The sequence below is a fragment of the Fukomys damarensis genome, unplaced genomic scaffold, assembly GCF_012274545.1.
Source record: "Fukomys damarensis isolate Sample0158 unplaced genomic scaffold, DMR_v1.0_HiC HiC_scaffold_8, whole genome shotgun sequence".
Lineage (NCBI taxonomy): Eukaryota > Metazoa > Chordata > Mammalia > Rodentia > Bathyergidae > Fukomys > Fukomys damarensis.
In genome coordinates this window covers 16,596,101-16,603,254 of record NW_022900920.1, presented here as the reverse complement: position 1 = coordinate 16,603,254, position 7,154 = coordinate 16,596,101, and the positions used below count along the sequence as shown (strand labels likewise).

The 7,154-nt window shown below is 43.4% G+C and overlaps 1 long non-coding RNA gene across 1 annotated transcript in view; it reads right to left on the bottom strand.

Annotated features, from left to right (window-relative positions):
* Positions 1 to 5,834, bottom strand: part of LOC104868148 — a 78,348-nt gene extending 72,514 nt beyond the window's left edge. Inside the window, exons 1-2 of the long non-coding RNA XR_781963.1 lie at positions 5,763 to 5,834; positions 4,108 to 4,312 (exon numbers count right to left, since the gene is read on the bottom strand). This is a non-coding gene — a long non-coding RNA (uncharacterized LOC104868148). The remainder of the gene's footprint in view (positions 1 to 4,107; positions 4,313 to 5,762) is intronic.
* Between the last annotated feature and the right edge of the window lie 1,320 nt (positions 5,835 to 7,154).

Below are 7,154 nucleotides of genomic sequence, written 5' to 3'. Positions count from 1 at the left end.
TTTTTTTTTTTTTTTTTTTTTTTTTTGGCTTAAAAAGAAACCAGTTAGTGAAAGACATAGTATAAACAAAACCTCTTCAGAGGGGATAGTTCATTAAAATCAAGTAACTTGTTCCAACAGGTTTTCAGCCAAATTGCTTAATGCCTGTTTTATAAGACTTTACGAAAGGCATCTGCCAACATTTAGCCAGAGTGGCGAGTTTCGTGTGTTGGTTTTTCTCTGCAGGGAAGATGCAAGAAAATGCTAATAGGATGTGAAGATCATTACTGAGAAGCATGTTGATGAAGACTGGAAAAATAAATGAGGCGCTATTAAACCTGCCAAAATTGGAGCCAGCCTCTAACTATATGTAAAGGCAGAAAGGCAGAGTTCTGCAGAAGCATGTTGAGATGAAGGTCATGAAGAATCCACCAGCATCTGTCCCAATTGTAGCCACTGCTCCGAATTCCATGCAGCTCTTGCCCCAGACACAAGCATCAGAAACTCAATTTACAGTTTAGTACTCCGGGGTATGTGGAGGAGGGGAATGAAATGCATCCTGATATTGATCCTGTTTTCTCTGGCTTAAAGATTAACCTAAAAGCAACTCTAGGTTTCATTACAGTGAAAGAAGGTAGACATATCTACTGGGAGGAAAGTCTGCCATTGAGTGCACAAATACATGCTCACAACAGATCTGCTCAGACTTGAATAGTAAGAAACGTTCATGACTGTGGCTCCCCAGGCTCTCCCCTGTCTGCCCTTCACTACCTCTGCAACCACCTTCACCATACAGACATATTCTAATCTTTCAGAGTACCCTACTGCTCCCTACACACACCAAGTAGTTTCATGGCTCCCGGTTTTTGCATATCCTGCCCCTAGACCACTGCTTGTTTTCTTGTACGCTCTTCTTTCCTGATACAGCTCATAGACCCGCTTCTTTGGGAAATTCCCCACTCAAGCGTTCCATTTTGACCTAAACTTGTCGCTTTCTTCTTTATTCCCCCTGGGCCGTGTCCACCCTCTCATAGGATTTCCCGGTACACTGGGTGGGTAGGAGCTTTGTTGGACTTCACTGCTTATCGCTGCAATGAACTCAAGGTAATTTGACTCTTTAGTGTGAGAGAATGAGAAAATATTGGAGGAGCGCTGCCTTGAAAAATGTTCAGAAGGAATGAGGGCTACATTCATCTAGAGACTCCGGAAGACTGCCCACACAGCCCTGATGATTCCCGGGACAAAATACGTTCTGCAGTATCACCAAGGCTTTCCCTGGCCAAGGAGTCCATCAGTGTCGGCTTAATACCCAGGCTGTCCCATGCGCCATGCCTCGTTTCCTGAGTAAAAGGTACACTGGGTTTTTAGAAGAAAAGCTCAGTCAGATAGAGGAGTGAGGAAGATGAGAGAAAACCACGTGGATGGCAAACAAGAAAAGCTCTTAAAGCCTGGACGTCTGTAGCTCGTGAAAATATTCTGCCTGGAAGAGTCTTGAGAGAGTACAGCACTTTGATCCTAAAATGGCCTCTCTTGGATTCCGAAGAGCTGTGTTGGAAACTGCGGAGTCCCTCATAACTCACAGATCCAGACCCCTCATAACATTTCCACTTCTTTCTGACTTCTTAACCAGATAATGATTACACAACGAGGCTCAGTCAATGACTGAACATTTACTCTGGGTGAAATTCAGAGTTAGAACAGAGAGAGAACCAGCAGAGAGAAAAGACTGTACTTTAGAAACACTTTTCCTCCTACTAGAAGATTGGCTATTCTGTCACATTTAAAACAACGGCTTCTCAGAATTCATCAAAAAGATAAAGCTGAACACACCAGACCTCTTCATTACTGCAGTGGCCCGACAGACTCCTAAAGGAAAGAGGGGCCGGTTTCTGAGCAGACCCGGGGACGTTGGCTGTATACTCCATGGGGGAGAGAAGGCTAAATCAGCCGGAAAAAGGTGGAGCTGTACAGTTCACTAAGCACGCGTGCAGACAAGCATGGATAATTTTAACTCCCAATACAGCTGGACTGACCACTAAACTGTCACCTCACATCGAGCCTGTAACTGAGAAACCACAATTATCCTTTTGAGCACATTTACGAGGACGCACAGGGAGCCCGTGGTGTTACGGGTGAGACTATTTAGAGCAGGTGGATGGGGCTATGAGTGAGGATTGTCACATGTGGCTCCCTGCAGAGATGGGGAAGGGAAGCCAGAAGGCCAGCTCTGCAACAGCCCTTACTATAAAAGGGACAGAGCAAAAAAGAGGCAGGGTTGGAACTGAGGTGGCAAAAGGAAGAATAGAAAGAAGCAAATGACAATTGCTAACTTCTTTAGAAGTGCCAGCAGCTTCCAAGCTCCAGCACTGATGATTAGTCCTTGAGGCCAAAGAAACAACTCTGAAGTGATGGAAATGCCTTCTTTTCTTTTTCTTCTTTGCACAGAAAGTCTTCCCCAACCAAATCTGATTATTTTCTTCCTTTTCAATTTCTAAACCCCTGAAGGGGACACATGCAGCTTTACCTATAGTTTGATCCAGTACTAAGAATATGATGTACTATATTTCTGACAGTTGCTGACATGTTTTGAATAATGAAGATAATAAATCATTTACATTCTACAAATTCCTTTAAAGCTTCTTCAAAGAAATAATCCCTGTGTGTAGTCCCTAGTTTGAGATGTACAGAAAGCTACTGTTTCTAATTGTCCCCAGTTACTCAGCTTCAGTTTAGAAAGATAATCAAGCAGTAAAATTCTCTATTGCTTACAACACTATGTGTTTTTCTTCTTCCCACTTAAAACCCCCAATATGTGAAAATTCCAACAATTTGGAGGATTGATAACCCAGGGCACTGGCTTACGTTACACAACCCGAGGGCTTAAATTTTAAGCATTCTTGAAGCATGGCAAAAGATTTCGGTGAGTTTCTACAAATGAAGTCAGACATCAAACCTCTACTCATGTCAGACATTAAAAACTCAAATGACAAGAGGTGAGTTAAATTCTAAGAATGTGTCATACAGGATCAGTCAGTCTACAGGAACAGGAGGAATTTCTGTCGATGAGGGAAGTGTCAAGTGTTGAGGCAGAGAGCAAGGTATAGAGAGGCTGGGGGAAGAAGTCACAGCATCAAGGAAAAGAGGCAGCGCCAAGCCAGGACCCTGCACCAGAATACCCCAAGGCTGACCCTGGGCCTCTTCCCTATCTCTCCCATGGAGTCCCTCTCTGACCAAACTCTTACAGTGGAGATCAACAAGCAAACAGGACTTGTGTGTAGTATAGAGATTGCTCTGTTCTCTTCTGTAAAGACAGAAATGTCAGTATTCCTACTGAACACAAAGACAAAACGACAGCAGCTCCCCATTCTCCACGTCCCAAGATGCACAGTGGATGCCTGAAACAGTGCAGAGTATGCTTTCTCCTACTCATACATACCTGTGATAAAGTTTAATTTATACGCAGGCATAGTAGGAGATTATCAGCAATAACCAACAATAAAATAGCACAATTATCACCATACTGCAATAAAGTTTATATGGATATGGTCTTTTGCTTCCTCTCTCTTAAAATATCTTACTGTGCTGTAGATCTCAGCAACCTCTGCATGCATTTTGTTTTATTTCCTTAAGCTGAAAACTTTTACCTTTTCACTTAGCACCTTATTACCTTTACCCTACCCTTCCCATTTTCCCTACACCTTTAGCCCTTTTCTTCTTATTCACATGGTCAATTATCTCATTAGGATCTTATGTACTATTATAGCTTTTCACACCAGAGAAACTATTCAGTATTTACACATGTGTGACTTATTTATTTCACTTAGGAGTATATCCTCAATATGTATCTATTTTCCTATGAATGAATCTAATTTCTCATTCTTTATGGCTGAGTAGTATTCCATTTTATAGAAATAAGGGAAAAGAAAAAATATGACAAAATGAAAAAATGGAAATAAAGTGTTTGTAAATGGGGAGGGGAGAAGGGGGTGAAGGGAGGGCAGGGACAAGGGGGAAAAATGAGAACCAAGACCTGTCATGTAAAGGTACAAGATCCCAGTAATAAATGTAATTGTACTGTATACCTAAAATGTACCAATAAACTCAATAAAAGAAAAAAAAAACTTTTACCTTTTCAGTAAAAGGAAGCACTTCAGCTTCTCTGTGGCATAGCGTGAAGCCTCATTGCTCTTGTGGAGTGGGGCCTTTATTAGTAAAGTGAAAGTAACTGGAACGCAAGTGTGATGGCGAATCTGATGTCCAAGATGTCTTCTAAGCAATTCATGGGCAGGCGATGTATACAGCATGGATACATTGGGCAGGGATGACTCACATCCTGGGTAGACCAGAGAAGGATAGTGAGGGGTTTCGTGAAACAACTCAAGATGGGATGCAATTTAAAACTTAGGAATTGTTTATTTCTGGACTTTTCCTTTCAGTATTTTCAGACCATGATTTACCGCAAGTAAGTGAAATCAAGGAAAATGAAATTGTGGGTAAGGGGGACTACTGTATCTCTCATAAAATGTTTTGTTCTTCAAATGAGATAAGAGAACTAAGGTACGATATCCAGCATAAGAGATGGGCCCCTTCACCTTTGATCTCAACTGACAAGGCCCTTTGTGCCTTTTCTCTTATATCAGCGTTGCTCCGAATGTGCTCCCCAGGCCAGCAGCACCAGCACTGGCTGAAATGCATCGCCGCAGGGCTCCCCTACCCAAGCCTAACCATTTCCAGGACAGACTCACAATGCAAGTTTTCATAAATTCTCTCAAGAATTCCGGTGTTTGCCAGAAACATGAGCACTGTGGGCCTGCATTAGCTCTCTTCTCTGAATTTCACTATCCACTATCCACAGACTAATTTCCACTCCGAGGAGACATGGAAGCCAGTGTTCCCTGCTGTGCTCTGGGGAACCTGTGAGCAAAAGTCTCCCATGCAGCCTGTTTACAGGTCTGCTTTATTCTTCCTATTCCTGCCATGGGCACATGTTTAACTTGGAACAATACTTCTCTAGAAACAGTGTGAACATCTTATACTAAGTTTTAAAAAAAAATTTTTTTTAACCATTTCAGGTAACAATCACCCATGTATGTGGCTTGTAACGCTCAATGCTCTGGTGAATGTTCTGATTATTGTGCAGACAGGAAGTGACTGCCGCATTAACACTATCCAGAAGTGAGTGGTGATAAACTCTGGCACTGCCTCAGAAAGGAACAACCAGGCTCAGAGGCGCAGACACTTGAAGGATACATTCTGCAGTGGCGAGGACAAACCCGCACAAATTCAAAACAAAAACCAGTTCAAATAAACCTCACTCCTTGCCATCTATAAACAGAGTGAGTTCAAGGGAGAATCTTTTGGCCCCAGCAAGAACCATGGAATGAGATAAGATGTCTTTTCCCTTACTTTAATGTGTAGACTGTAGGAGAACCTCATTATAAAGGCATTTCAAATATTCATTAATTGACTGAGTCCCATTATCCTCATTTATCTGCCCAAAGCTTTCTGCTATTATCAAGTCTCTGGAGGCTTAATGAAGGATGCATGTCAACAAATGCTTTTGTGTTTGTTTGTTTGTTTGTTTGCTTTTAAACTGGCAGGTAAACTTAGAAGAAGCAAGTGCTCCATTAGATGTAGAGAGGCCACTGGTGCCCCGACTTGACTTGGATGTGTGACACAAACACTTCAAGGAGTCTACAAGGCTCAGGGTGACAGAACTGTCTGATCTTGTTCCGAAGAGGACATTCTCCTGGCTTGCAAGACAATCCAGCTAATGAATTTACCTTCTTTGTGTCCCAGGTACTGGTCAGCCTGCCCAACATGAAAGTCTTTTGTGCCAAATAGTTCAAATCTATATCACTTCAAATTCCTTCAGGAAGGCAGGGCTACACTTTGTTTCCAGGCCTTTGTGACACATCGGAACTGTGAGGCCTGGTCGTGTTTCCAGGAGCAATCATTGGAATTCTCTCTAACCCAACCAAACCCCTTTTAATGAGTTCAGGGGAATCAGCATGTTTGTGTTGGCCAGCCAGGCTTCTAGGCTCACAGACCCGGCCAGCTCGGGCCCAGTCGTCAGCCGGCGAAGGCATTAACCTCCCCCACATTGCCACCCCACGAGCTTCATGTCAGAGAGCAATGCCAGGGAATTCAAGTGATTACTTGCTTTAGGGAAACAAAAGCTAACAGTCCAAGAATCAACGTTCCCAGGTAAAGGTCAGTCGTCCCCGGTGCTGTAATGAATGTAACAAATATTGAAATAAGGATAATATAAAAATGTGTTCAGTCATTTTGATTTATTTCCAGGTACTTGGCTTTCACTCCACGGAGTGGCTCACCAATTCAGACTTGATCTCGGCTGACTCGTAGAGCCACACTACTCTTGTTTTCCCTCTTTCTGCATGCCTTTCAATCATATTTCACAGTCCCTTCCAAACGGACCACAAAGTATAGCACTAGAGATAGGTCTTAGTTCCTTCAGTGACTACATATTATGTGGTTTTGTAGAGCAGAGAAGCTGATCCCAGCTTCTGTACAATGCAGAGAGAAATTCAAGGCTTTAGATAGAAGGGTCCAAAGCCTCAGTGAGGCCAGACCCAGATCCATTCCAGAAGCTTCTTCTTTTTCCAAGGCATGAGTCCTGCCTAGATAACAGTTTTTAAAAAGATGAAAACCACCTTGAATTTGGAATTGCAATGCATCTCAGGCAGAAGCGCCCCCAAGAAATTCACTATCTTAACCCCGGGGGAAGCAGAGGGCTGACCCAAAAAAGTAGGTTGCCCAAGATTTTCTGTAAGTCGGTACAGCAAGTCAAGTCAACACAGCAAGTCAAAACACAGGAAGAACAGCCCTGGCCTGGGGATGCTACTCCGCTCTCCCTCTTACCCACCCAGCTGCATTCTCGCAATTTAATCTTAGGGGAACTCCAGGGATGGCAAGGCACTGCTCTGACCCTGGATGGGCAATAAGCCTCTCCTTCCCTAAGTAGAGTGGTATGTTGGATGGAAGGGGTGCCCCGGCGATCTGTTCCACAGAGTGGGATCTGTGCCCTCCTCCGTGGGTGCCCCTGAACTCTCTTTCTAGGCCTCTCTCCTAGGATTTTACTGTGAAAATAATTCCATGGACACACCAGTACAACTTAGAGTCGTGGGCTGCCCCCTCACTATTGCGCCCACTCT